The following is a 14,407-nucleotide window of genomic DNA, read 5'->3' on the forward strand; positions in this document are numbered from 1 at the left end:
GACATGGCTTTTGTAGTTCGGACTGGACTGTTCCCATGGGGCAGAGGGTCAGAGCTGATTTGCATATCGCCATTGTCTAACCCAGGGTGGTGTGGAGTGCAAAAAAAAGATGGATTTGGGCCCAGATCTTTGGACTGGGATGAATGTGTGACATTGATCCACATTCGGTCCATCACCTGTTTTGTTTGCAATTGCCGCCATAAGTGCGCTGGGGATGCTCAGACGTGGGTCCCAGGCACTCCACACCACTGGAGTCAAGCTAGCCGGGCTGATGAGAGGTGTTACCTCGAAACCGGTCCGGTCCTCGGATGCTTGATTCCGTTCTGGAAAGGACATGGCTTTTGTAGTTCGGACTGGACTGTTCCCATGGGGCAGAGGGTCAGAGCTGATTTGCATATCGCCATTGTCTAACCCAGGGTGGTGTGGAGTGCAAAAAAACGATGGATTTGGGCCCAGATCTTTGGACTGGGATGAATGTGTGACATTGATCCACATTCGGTCCATCACCTGTTTTGTTTGCAATATTTAATGTATGACGCATCATGTCGCAAGGAGTTACAGATACGTCAGTATTTCTGACGTATCTGTAAGCGCAAAAGTGAAGCATTGCTGGAGTGTGTCTCAAAAGTGACGCAACTACAGCAATGCGTCCTTTCACATGGGGCAAGCCCCATGTGAAAGGGCCTGCGTCAGTCTTACGCCTGCTGTGCGGCATGCGCAAGATTTTGACGCAACGGCGTCCTAAAAGTGACGCAGTGAAATCTCATAGATTTCACTGCGTCACTTCTACGACCCTTCCTTGCGTCAATACGCCCCCCTTGCATACATTATACCTGGCGCAGGTATAATGTGGCACAGAGGTTTACAAAGTGACGCATCTACCTAGATGCGTCACTTTGTAAATATGGCGCAACAAGGTGCATTTTTTACGCCACTGGTGCATCACAAAAAGTGACACACCGGCGGCGTAAAAGTGACGCACAGCCTCATAAATGAGGCCCGAGGGTTCCCAGGAATAGTATAAACCTTACGGGCTCAATCAGCAGCGAATCATGTACGCTGGGCACACAGCTATTACTAAACCCATTTAGTGGCATTTGGAGCTGATAACGTTTTCTACGCGTCCGTGTTTCTTTTGAAAGAGCAGAATCTTAGTGAATTTAGTTTAGAAAAATCTGGGACTTTATTCATGTGACTTTCTAGCAGTAAAGAGGAATCATTTTGGAAATAAAACGTTACATTTACATCAGAATAGCCATGACCTCAAAGGAGCGCTTTTATATTTTTATAAACATACACGAAAGTGCACACGCATGCACTCAAACACACAAATTGAAAACAACAAAGGGCCGTATTTATCAAGGTTTAGCACCTCTCTTGCACAACGCAAGATAATGCAATAGTGAACAAAATTCAAGTTGAGATTTACCAAGCCATGCATCTCCACCTTGCATGGCCCCATGGTGCTTGGTAAGTCTGGAGTGATGCAACGCAGTGCAAATTGCTATCTTGCGTTACTCTAGTGTGAGTGTTCCCATGCATCCATCCATGGATTTTGGCACATTCTCAGCTTTACCATGAGTGGGAGACATAGTAATGCACCAATATGCCATGCTTGCCTAGGAGAGACGTGACACAAGGAGAGAGCGTAGCGAGTTGTCTTGTGCGTTGCATGAAAAAATGATAAATATGGTCTATATTGTCTATAGTTCAGAAAACACAAACTCAAAAACTCCCACAATGCACACCACAACACAAGCAGCCCATCATGGTCACTGCTCTACATTGCCCATAGCATGCGTAAATAAGAGGTTGTCTTCCAAAAGCAAGAAATGGTGAGTGGTGTAAATTAAGGTGTGATTTTTTTGTCTTGTATGAAATATCTGCTGAATTTCTTGGCTTTTTTGTGTTTGCAAAAACTGCCAAGTACCAATTCCAAACCAGATGTGTGATTGTTGTATGTTTTTGAATACACAAAAGGTGTTGCATGATAATGATGATGGTCTAAATAATCACAATTTTACCATGGCAAGTCCATTATTGTGTCCATTTTCCACTCTTCTGAGTGCTCTACCACTCCCCTGGGGTTAGGCATCTCTCACAGTGTGTCGCATCAGCTATGTATTTATTGTAACAACAATAAAAATCATGATTTAGACCATAACTGACAATTTCAATGTGATTTAAAATATGATTTTTGATCTGCATCATCAGCCAATCAAATTAATTGCAAAATTCGAATGTGACTGAGATAAATTGCAATTTATGAAATAGTGATTTTAAATGGCTAAGATATACAAGTGTTCACCTTTTCAAACCCACCAGGCACCTTTTTAATTGCTAATCTCTCAAAAACTACTGAACAGATTTACAGCAAACTGCGAAAGAACTTTTTTTGAGCGAAGTTCTTCTATTACCCCAAGGTTGTTGTAAATCCGTTCAGCACTTTTTGCTATGGCAGTGAGAAAGAATTCTCATTGAGGTAAGATGGGAAAACCTTTCATTCTAACCCCAAAATACATTTACATGGACAGAACTGCGCAAAATGTGCTAAGTCCGCTAAGTGAGTTGAAAATTTAGTACAGATCCATCCATATGTTACAAAGGTCTAGGCAATTAAAAAAACTCCTTTTCAATGAAATGTGCGACTGAGACACAACTACATATATAGTACATACACTGATGCCCAGAATGTAATGCTTTCTATTACCTTTGTTGACTTTGGGGCGGGCCTATGACATGAGAGGGGAAGTCCTAGGGTATCATGATGCCCCTCCCCTTCCTTAACAATGCTATTAAATAGCCTTTTAAATCCCTGTATGGTGTATGTCATGGTACCTTTTCATATGCACTTGTTCCAACAAATTATGTTTAACTAAAAGCAAGATACAAGGGGTTACATTTTTTCATCAAGATAACATCACATTGAAGAGACTTTTTGGAAGTAACTTGATCCGAAGGCCAGCGACGGCTCGTGGAGGGAGTTACGGTGGGGCAGGAGGGTGGGGAGGGGGAGGGGCAGGGTGGAGGTTGCTAAAAACCGGCATATGGATAATTGCAGGTAAGTAAACAATTTAATTAATAAAACGAATTTCGTAGTGCGCCTTGCATCGCAAAATGCAATGCAGTTCGAGCTACGAAATTCGTTTTATTAATTAAATTGTTTACTTACCTGCAATTATCCATATGCCGGTTTTTAGCAACCTCCACCCTGCCCCTCCCCCCCCCCCCACCCTCCTGCCCCACCGTAACTCCCTCCACGAGCCGTCGCTGCCGAAGGCATCGGAGCGCTTTACACGAGCACTTGTGTAGAGTATTAGTGCATGTAGTCTGTAAATCAGTAAACAGTGTTTTTCCTAGGTCAGTTTTGCTGTACTGAGTTAATAAATTCAAAAAAGGCATTTGCACTGTAGTAACATATGTACAAATGTGTTTATTAATATGGTTGCTCTAAATCATTTGTAATTACACCATTTAACTTGTTATGAGTGATGTAATATAAGGTCATAAGTAGTGCATGGTGAGGGCACAAATTAGAGTTTGGTCAGTAAACTATATCTGGTGAATATCAGTCTTTTATTATTTTAACAGAAAGTTAAATATTTTGACCATACCTAACTAGAACGTGACTTTAACCTTTGTTTTCTTTCAGTGAACTTCAGTTTTTTTTTTACCATATTCACATAATTTTCTCACTGATCATATATTTTTTACCATGTTCAGTAGTGTTGGATGCTCGACCTGGCATCCATCCCCAGTGGGCATCAGCTTCACCCAGCACCCATGGACAGGCATCCGGCTACTGCCCACATGGCCTTCTGTCCTTCAGTATGTATACTATATATTGCATTTTTGGGAGCTTTATTGTACAACATACATTAGAAAAGCAAATCATATATCACTGGGATTCAATACATATTTCGATATTTATGCCTAAAAGACGTCAAAGTGACAGCTTCTGTGGAGCTTCATCTTTGGTTTATCTTTGCCCATTGTTTTCACTTCTAATATCTTAAAGCTCAACCAAAATTGGAACTTTCAAATTGCTGTCTGGGCCTAATTTAAGCTGAACATTGTACAAGAAAATTCAAACATCGCTTTGTAATGTAACTTCTAACATTATCATGGCTGACTAAGCAGTCGCTACCTGAAATAAGTCATCTTGTCGTTTGTGCTATTTATTTTGATTATAATCATACATGTCTTAAAATATCCTTCTACGGGTGACTTTAATCTCATCTCCATCTTTAGTGTGCAGGCTCAGGCACAAGTTTAATGAACAATCACTTTGTTTTGCATGTTATCAAAGAAGGTCAACACTGCTCTGGTTGACTCTATAGGTTCATCAGGACTAAGGGCCTGTTTATGAGTTCGGCAGTCCATCTGACCCCTGCACACGTGGTGGAGGTGCGGTGGCAGTTGGCTACCGCCGCACCAGTGGTCTTTCAATGCACCACCCATGGATGTTGATGCTGCTCAGTCTTTACAAGATCAGGTAAACCTGGGAAGCACCAAATACTTAACCCTCCAAAGGGGAGGCGTAACGAGAAGAAATGTCATTATTTCTCTTCATTATTTCCTCTTTCTATGAATGCCCCATTTTGCAGCTCACGTAGTAAGAGGAAAATGCCTCTTAGGATTGTTTCTGTTCCGGAAGGTGCCCCTTCCAGCACAAAATCAATCCTGCTGACAACACAGGCACTCTTGCACTGAGGGGCAAGGGTGTGTGCGTTGATGCTAGGCAGACGAAACAGGACCAGCGCAGGCAGGAAGGACAGGAATTCACTGCATTGCATGAATACTGTGCATTCTTGCCCTTTCACTTAGGCATAGGGCAGCATGGCAAGATGGTCTGCTGTGTTTCCCTACGCCAAATCCCAATAAATAAGGGTCTTAGTGTCCAACTCAATGTAGTGGGCATGTGGGATGGGCCTTACTGAGCCCACCGGTGCAGGGTTCGCCCTTCTTATCGCACTGGTCCTTAGAGTGACAGCACGGAAGCTGTAATATTAAACAAAGATTTTATTAAACCTCATGAGGTAGAACTACATCTGTACACAACCCTCGGGCAATGTAAGAGGTAGCACATGGAGTAGAGAAACCATGGTGCCTTTAAACTGTAATCCTTGCAGATTAAGCATGGAAGCTCAAAAAGAGGCAGTACAAGTGTTCACACAAATAGTCATTTGTACATATAAGGACACATTGGAATCGCTTAGTCAACAAGGTAGGAGGAGCTATACAACGTCAGACATTAGCTAAAATAGTCTGACAGGATTATAACAGGTGCATTTCAACAGCTACAAGTCTTTCTGAGCATGCGCAAGTCTCTAGCTCAGTGCTGAAACAGTTAACTATACTTGATGACTCCAGCGAAATACAAGGGCAGACATCAGTGAGGACAGAAAAGCATGTGGCGAGCACCTGGCTTAACTAAAATGGCTGCCACAAACAAAATGGCTTCAGCTCATGCTAACAGCGTTCACTTCCAATTTCCACAGTAGACCCTTTTAGCATTAGCTGAAGACATTTATGATTTAGAAGGAACAAGGAACACATCTTGTATATCTATGTCCATCATTTCATTAACTTCTTGATCCAATACATATTGAGCAGTTGCTCCTGATTACAGCATGATCGGGAGCAACTGCTCTCGATCATGCAACATGCACCACCTCGATCAGACCACACAACATCAAGGACCATTCGATTTTGGAGTGCCACAATCCTCGCAATTTGCAGTTCTTCTGTGACATTTCCAAGTGCCATAGCTGTCTGATTGGTCACATCTTCTACAACACGTGTCAAGCGTCTGATTTTCCTACTGTTCAAAGCAGCACCAACAAAGAAGAACAATCCAAAATTGAAGTCAACATATTCCCGTAGTGCAGTGTCAGTCTGATCCACCTCATCATAATTTATTGTCCTCTTATATCGGTTCTTGGTAATGTCATTTAACAGTTTATATTCTTTATGAAAGAATGCATGAGCCAAGAACACAGGTGGCAACAAAAAGGGCACATAGCAAGTTCCTGACCATCCAGTGGGCAGATGGTAGTATCCTTTATTCCCACAGATGAAGTAGGTATTGTGTGAGAACATAAAACTACTGTTCTTGACCCCAGTAATGTTCAGTACTAGGGTACAGTCGCTCTTCCCCACAGGAATTCTTCCAACACTGTTCACACACAAGTCTGCTCGGGCTCTAGTAACAGCTATAACAGGAGGTCCATTACCCTTAGATGTTTGAATATTTGGAAAAACGCATTGAAGAGTTTCCTCTTCTATGCACACAGTCCCTTTAGTCTGTGGATCTCCTTCCTCATCAGGATAGCACACTTTATTAATATAATAATTCAGTCACCTTACACCAGCATCAGTAATATTAGCAACCTCAGAAGCCCACAAGAGTGCAAACCAGGCTCGACAAGAACCATTGTGAGAGAATGGGAGACGAATGAAAGGTGTTTCTCCCTTTTTCTGATGAGCTGGCATCCTTCCACACACCCAACAGTTGGTGTCGTTTGTAGCATTGTGGGTGTGGTGCAACATCTGGATGTACGTATTATTGAGGTAAGACATTCTATGCTGCTGCTCATGATAGGGAAGGGAGAAATAATGGTGCTCAATGGGGGCTGGAGTAGTGGCATTCAGCGTTTGTTGAACAGGAACCACTTCCTCTACAACCCAAGCTATTACTGCCATAATAATCATGATGAAAGTAAACCCAGCAATGAACATAGTTTTCTTGTCGCAGATTCTTGCAGCAGTCGATATCTTCACTATAGGCATGTTTATCTCGACGTTGAAACAACAAAGTAGATGGAGCTCTAACGTCCTTGGCAGCCGTTGATTTCTTCACTGAGGGTTGAGACAGGTGTCACTAAGCAAACGACCCCCCCTCTTCGGCTCACTCTTTCACTAACCCAAGACGGTTGCTCAAGCAGTCTTTTTCAATAACAAAGTTACTCTCCGGGATCACAGCTGATATCGAGATGCACCTGGGATCTTGTGGTCCCGGAAGACTTCCTCAGGTTCTTCAGGTGATATGGCTTGGCCTCTCTCTGTGTCCAGAGATGGTCGGCAAGTGTGGCAGGCTCCACCAAGGCAGATGGCACCTTTTTACAATGGGTGAAATGTACCCAGGCCCTCTTATTGGTGACTCAGACTGCAGTTCTAGTCACGAGGAGGACCTTTTCTGGGCCTCACCACCTCGGCTCCAGGCTATTCGACCTCTGGAAATTTTTCACCATGACCTGGTCGCCAGGCCGTAGGTCATGGCCTTCACCCTCAGACCTGTCAGGAACAGCTTCTCTAACCTGTTTATGAATAGAAAGCAGACTATCAGTCAACTCTGACAGGTAGGCCCTCATCAAGACACAAGGTACATCATGTATAGGGCGTGGCTTAGGAATTCCCCAAATATTCATGGGCCTTCCAAATACCACCTCATACGGTGTGAGGCCAGATCATGTATGTGGCACTGATCTAATGGATAGCAACGCTAAGGGTAATGCATCAGGCCATTTCAGAGATGTGGAAGCCTGGATTTTCGATAACTTAAGTTTGAGGGTGGAATTGTAAAACTCCACTAGTCCTGCTGATTGTGGATGGAAAGCAAAAACAACAGTTGATGGGCAGAATGCAGAACAATGTCATACATTCACCCCAGCACAGAGGTCTGGGCCTAAATCCATCGTTTTTTTGCACTCCACACCACCCCAGTTCAGACATGGCCATATGCAAATCAGCCTTGACCCTGTGCCTCATGGGAACAGTCCAGCCCGAACTGCCAAGCCATGTCTTTCCTGGACCGGAATCAAGCATCCTAGGACCGGTTTCTGGCTACCAGCCGTCTTCAGCCAGGATAGCTTTACTCCAGTGGCGTGGACCGCATGGGACTCACGTCTGAGCATACCCATCCCACTCGGGGTGACAAATGCAAAAACAACAGTTGATGGACAGAATGCAGAACAATGTCATACATTCACCCCAGTACAGAGATCTGGACCTAAATCCATAGTTTTTTTGCACTCCACCCCACCCCAGTTCAGAAATGGCCATACGCAAATCAGCCTTGACCCTGTGCCTCACGGGAACAGTCCAGCCCGAACTGCCAAGCTGGTTTCAAACTGGAATGGCTTGGTGAGCAAAAAAACAATGGATTTAGGCCCAGATCTCTGTACTGGGGTGAATATATGACATTGTTCTGCATTCTGTCCATCAAATGGTGTTTTTTGCATTTGTCACCCCGAGTGAGACGGGTATGCTCAGACGTGAGTCCCGTGCTCTCCATGCCACTGGAATCAAGCTATCCAGGCTGATGAGGGCTGAAAGCCCGAAACCGGTCCTTGGATGCTTGTTTCCAGTCCAGAGAGGACCTGGCTTGGCAGTCCTGGCTGGACTGTTCCCATGGGGCACAGGGTCAAGACTGATTTGCATATGGCTGGGTTCAAACTGGAATGGCATGGTGAGCAAAAAAACAATGGATTTAGGCCCAGATCTCTGTACTGGGGTGAATGTATGAAATTGTTCTGCATTCTGTCCATCACCTGTTGTTTTTTGCGATTGTGGATGGAAAGCAGCATGAAACTTCTGCTTTATCCCTAATCCTTTCAAAACATACTCAACAACTTGCCCTATACAATGGGGTCCGTTGTTCCTCCACAAAAGTTGGCAAACACCAAATCGAGGACAAAATCCTTCAAAAGCACCATTGATGTAGTAAGAGCTGTATCATCTTTTGTAGGGTATGCCTCTATCCATTTGCTGAAGGCACATACCACAACTAGGACATACTTTAAGTTATTACAGCGTTCAAGCTGGATGTAATCCATTTGCAGCAGCTCAAAAGGTGCGGTTGGTGTATCAAACCCTCCCGTTGGAGTTCATGTTTCCTTTCCAGGATTATATTGAAGACAAATAAGACAGGAGTGGATATATTTTTAGCTGTGCCGGCAATTTCAGGATGATCCCAAACTGCGTCACTAACTTCCCTATTGAGGATGCTCCAACATGTGCTGGCCCATGTGCCATATGGATCATAGGTTGTGAATAATACTACAGAGAAAGGATGGCTGGATGATAGTTGCACAAAGTTGGGAGGCAATTTAAACTAAAAATATAGATAGCTCAAAGGATAAGGTGGTGGCCATCATCCATCAACCAGAAAGTACAGAAAAATCTATACTATATAAAGCCAAACACAAATATATCCTTAGCTTGCATCAACAGTTAATAGAGTCCTTAGTAAATCAAGGTCGAGACGATCTTCTTATCTTCGTTTATTACACAGCACTTCTTCGTAAACAATCCTAGCCGCCAACACGTGTTTCGTCTTTAGTGGTATAAGCAACAGACTTCCTCAGGGCTATTGGTAACAGAAGATTATTTAAGGTTAATGAACATGACAAGCAATATCGCAGTATTCAATCACAAGAATTATTCAGCAAAACAGTGGTTCGTGGCGAAGTAGGTCAATCGCTTCTAAGAGCCTTCGGAAATAGTGAATAGAGAAACCATGGTGCCTTTATACTAACCCTGGGCGAAGAATTACGCTCCGTTCGCGGAGTTTGCGGAGTTTCGGCAACTCCGCGCTCCGCGGAGAACGCGAAGTTGTTGAATACTCCGCAAACTGCTGCGTAGCGTACTTCTCGCGCACTCAATAGCATTTTCGCGTGCGCGAGGATGCTTGTCGGTAAGATCGAGTTGCTGAACACGCAGAAACTGCAATCTGGCACAGAATAACTCGCGAACACGTTAGTAGTGACCGGAAATAAGGGGACGCGGGCAGGACAAACCTCATGGGTAACTTCGCACGCTACACATCCCGAGCATGCAGGCAATCAATCAATCAATCAGGATATTTGTATAGCGCGCTACTCACCCAGAGGGTCTCAAGGCACTTGGGGGAGGGGGGTCCGCTACTGCTCGAACAGCCATGTCTTGAGTTGCTTCCTGAAGCAGAGGTGGTCTTGGGTCAGGCGGAGGTGGATGGGGAGGGAGTTCCAAGTCTTGGCTACCAGGTAGGAGAAGGATCTTCCTCCCATGGTGGATCTTCGGATGCGTGGCACGGCGGCGAGGGCGTGGCTGGTCGATCGTAGCTGGCGGGTGGGAGTGTAGAAGGTCAGGCGGTTGTTGAGGTACCTGGGGCCCAGGTCGTGGAGGGCCTTGTGTGCGTGGGTGAGGAGTTGGAACGTGATTCTCTTGCTGACGGGGAGCCAGTGAAGGTCTCTCAGGTGTCCGGAGATGTGGCTGTGTCGGGGGATGTCCAAGATGAGTCGTGCGGAGGCGTTCTGGATGTGTTAGAGTCTTTTCTGGAGTTTGGCTGTGGTTCCGGTATAGAGGGTGTTTCCGTAGTCCAGTCGGCTGGTGAAGAGTGCCTGTGTGACCGTCTTCCTGGTTTCGGTGGCGAGCCATGGGAAGATCTTTCGGAGCGTGCGTAGGATGTTGAAGCATGATGATGAGACGGCGTTGACTTGTCTGGTCATCGAGAGGGAGGAGTCCAGGATGAAGCCCAGGTTGCGTGCGTGGTCCGTTGGGTTAGGTGCGCTGCCCAGGGCAGGGGGCCACCAGGAGTCGTCCCAGGCGGAGGGTGATGATCCAAGGATGAGGACTTCCATCTTGTCTGAGTTCAGTTTCAGGCGGCTGTTCCTCATCCACTCGACTACGTCTTTCATCCCTTCGTGTAGGTTGGTTCTGGCGGTTCCTGGGTCGTTGGTGAGGGAGAGGATCAGCTGGGTGTCGTCGGCGTCGGAGATGATGTTGAGGTTGGGTTGTCGTACGATGGCTGCGAGGGGGCTCATGTAGACGTTGAAGAGGGTGGGGCTGAGTGATGATCCTTGTGGTACGCCGCATATGACTTCGGTGGCCTTGGATCTGTACGGGGGGAGGCGGACTCTCTGGGTTCTTCCCATGAGGAACGAGATGATCCACTCCAGTGCCTTCTCTTGGATACCGATGTTGCTGAGGCGCTGCACTAGGGTGCGGTGGCAGACCGTATCGAATGCTGCGGAGAGGTCCAGGAGGATGAGGGCCGCTGTTTCCCAGTTGTCAAGCAGGGCTCGGATGTCGTCAGTGGCTGCGATGAGGGCGGTCTCGGTGCTGTGGTTGGTGCGGAAGCCGGACAGCGAGTGGTCGAGGCTGGTTGGGCGAGCGCAATTGGTGATCCACTGTGTGAGGTTGTTGGCTGCTTGGTTGGGGTCCGTTGAGCTGGCGGGCGGGTTCTGGCTCAGTGCAGTGGTGAGCTGGTCGGTGGTGATCTTGTTCCAGTTCCTGCACGGAACCTGTTGCGGGTGGTGGTGAGTCGTGGTCTTTCTGAAGCTGAAGTGGACGCAGCTGTGGTCTGTCCAGTGTAGCCCGGTGCAGTGGCTGAAGGAGATGTACTTGCTGGAGGAGAAGACTGTGTCAAGCGTGTGTCCGGCGTAGTGGGTGGGGGTGTTCACCAGTTGCATGAGTCCGAGGTTGGCGAGGTTGTCCAGCAGGGTGGTGGTGGTGTTGTCGTTGTTGTTCTCCAGGAGGAAGTTGAGGTCCCCTAGGAGGATGTAGTCAGCGGAGGCGAGGGCGTGCGGGCTGATGAAGTCTGGGATGTCCTCGCTGAATTTTGTGCGAGGTCCTGGGGGTCTGTAGATGAGGGTGCCTCTGAGTGTGGTCTTGGGGTCGGTGTGTATCTGGAAGTGAAGATGTTAAGCGGCTGTGAGGGTGTCGTCTGAGTTGGTCGTGATGCGGATGGTGTTCTTGTGGACGATGGCGATGCCTCCTCCTGTCTCGTTGATGCGGTCTCTCCGGGTGATCTTGTATCCGTCCGGGATGGCGACGGCGATGTCGGGCGCTGAGGAGGCGTTCATCCATGTTTCCGTGAGGAAGGCGACGTCTGGAGATGTGGTGTCGAGCAGGTTCCAGAGTTCCACGGCGCTCCCGAAGACGAAAAATGGCTTGCGAATGGGTCAAGCAAGCTACTACGCATGCTCGCGGAGCTATGCGTAGTTCGCGGAGTGCAAGTGCATCTTCGCGTAGCTCGCGGAGTGCGGCTACGCGATCTATGCCCAGGCTTACTTTATACCGTAATACTTGCAGTACAATTTGACACACAAATAGTCATTTGTACATATAAGGACACATGGGAATCGCTTAATCAATAATGTAGGAGGAGCTAAACAACTGCTGACATTAGCTAAAATAGTCCGACAGTTACGATTATAACAGCCACAAGTCTTTCTGAGCATGCACAAGGCTCTAGCTCAGTGCTGAAACAGTTAACTATACTTGATGACTCCAGCGAAATACAAGGGCAGACAACAGTGAGGATGGTAAAGCACATTGCGAGCACATGGCTTAACTAAAATGGCTGCCACAAACAAAATGGCTTTAGCTCATGCTGACAGCGATCACTGCCAATTTCCACAGGCAGGCACTGACTTCCAGGTCTGCTTACCTTGTAAAATACTCCCTGTTCTCTAGACTGCCCATTTGGTGGAGATGATGTGAGGCCTTGTGATGGCCTGCCTATAGTTTCACCATAACATTTACAGTGGGTTCTCAAATAAATTCGCTGACAGATTTCACTGACTGCAAGGCCAGACTGCCAGTATATGCTTCAACCAATGAAATTATGGCAACATGATTCTAACCCTAAACAGTGGCGGCCAGCGCAGGTAAGCGCAAGGAGGCGTGACGGAGCGGGGTGGGAGGGGAGGAAAACAACAGATGGAATAGGTTGTTGTATATGAATTTAGGACCCTAGTGTAATTTTCCTGATTCATGCCCATATATAGGTATAAATCACCGTATCTTTATATAGGCATAGAAATCATAACCATATTTTGACTTAGCCTATGCAGTCCAAATACGGCAGCACGACTTCCACTAGTTCCGAAAATCCACAACGATTTCTTGGAAAAACCCGCCTTCAGCAGTCAGGGACTTCCCCTTGCTTGAATATTGATTAATCCAAGAACTAATTGAGTTTTCAAAGAACAAAGTCTTTGATGACGTTATTATGCCCAGCCTTACGTCAAACCAGGCACCTTCAAGGTATAAATATGCCCACACTTGCCCAAGCAAACACACAGTGGTTTGGAGCAGTTCAGCTATCTACTTGGCCGACGCATCTCGCTGCAGCAAGTGCCGAAAGAAGCCGACCCTCCAGCAGACGCACTGATAGAGATGCTGTCTTTTCTCCTGTCGAGAAATCCAGCTCCAGTGTTTCCAGGCTACACTTGCGGGTTGCTAGGAAATCGAGTCCTGAGAGAGAGAGATACCAGACCTCCTTCATTCCAAACCAAGGTACAGAGCTGATTAGACCCTTAGAGAATTCTTGGCAAAGAATACTAAAACTAAGCTACACCTCACTTACTTCTTCCCTTGTACTAGAACTAGGTTAGGTACACCGGGGTAGGCATGTTTTAGAAGCACCAGTTGAGTACTTTTAGTCTTTATTTATTAATGTATGTATTCTATGTATGTTATGGCTTAGAAACCATATCATGCTTTTACAGTATTATTTTATAATGCTCTTCGTACTGAACGCATTGTACTTTGCTACCAGTATTACGGTTGTAGCGGTTCATTTCCTCTGCATGAGAAAGAAGACTGTTGAATAAATTCCTTTTTATTGCAAACACCCGTCTCTCTATTTCTCAGCACCTCTGGTGAAACGAAGCATGCACGATTGACTGAGTGAAATATCTATCTATTGTTTCCGCGACTCTAGAGATACATTTCTTATTCTTGGGAAACAAAGTTATCATGTTTATGCGGTTATCAGAAACTAATCCCTTCTTGTGTATTCGAGAAACTTTCTAGTGATCTCTGCGCTAGCTGCCACTCACAATTAAGTCTAGTATATTCGACAGAGACCTAGTAGACCTCAGTCCTATGTCAAAAATATAGGATATGTTATTCCAATGCACAGATCCTATTGGGAATATAGGAACTACACTACATGGCGCCCAACATTTGGTAAGGCGATAATTTAATGCTAGATACTAGAGTAACTCAGTCGTGCTTTTCACACAGACCCCTTTTCCCATAAAATACTCCAATAGACGTCTGGAGTGGGTAAAATGATATATTATCCGCAATAACTGAGTAGGACGAAAATCCTATGTATTAGTTTTTTGATTTGTTCAACGTTGAAGGATACCTGTATTCCAAAATATTGTGCACCTAATCTTTAATTCCTTGAAACTTGCTCTGCAAACTTTCGGCAAACAAAATGTCAGAGAGTGACGATGAAAGAGAGAGAGCTGCAGCAGCTGCTCAAGCAGTTTTAGATGACACAAGTCTCCAACAAAATAACCTGGATGCTATACTCATCCCGGTAAATATAAGGAAAACAATCACTATAAAACTTATAGAAAATGGAGTATCATCAAGAGGTGGTAAAGTAATATTTTTTATAGAGGCA

The sequence above is a fragment of the Lissotriton vulgaris genome, chromosome 8 (genome assembly GCF_964263255.1).
Source record: "Lissotriton vulgaris chromosome 8, aLisVul1.2, whole genome shotgun sequence".
Lineage (NCBI taxonomy): Eukaryota > Metazoa > Chordata > Amphibia > Caudata > Salamandridae > Lissotriton > Lissotriton vulgaris.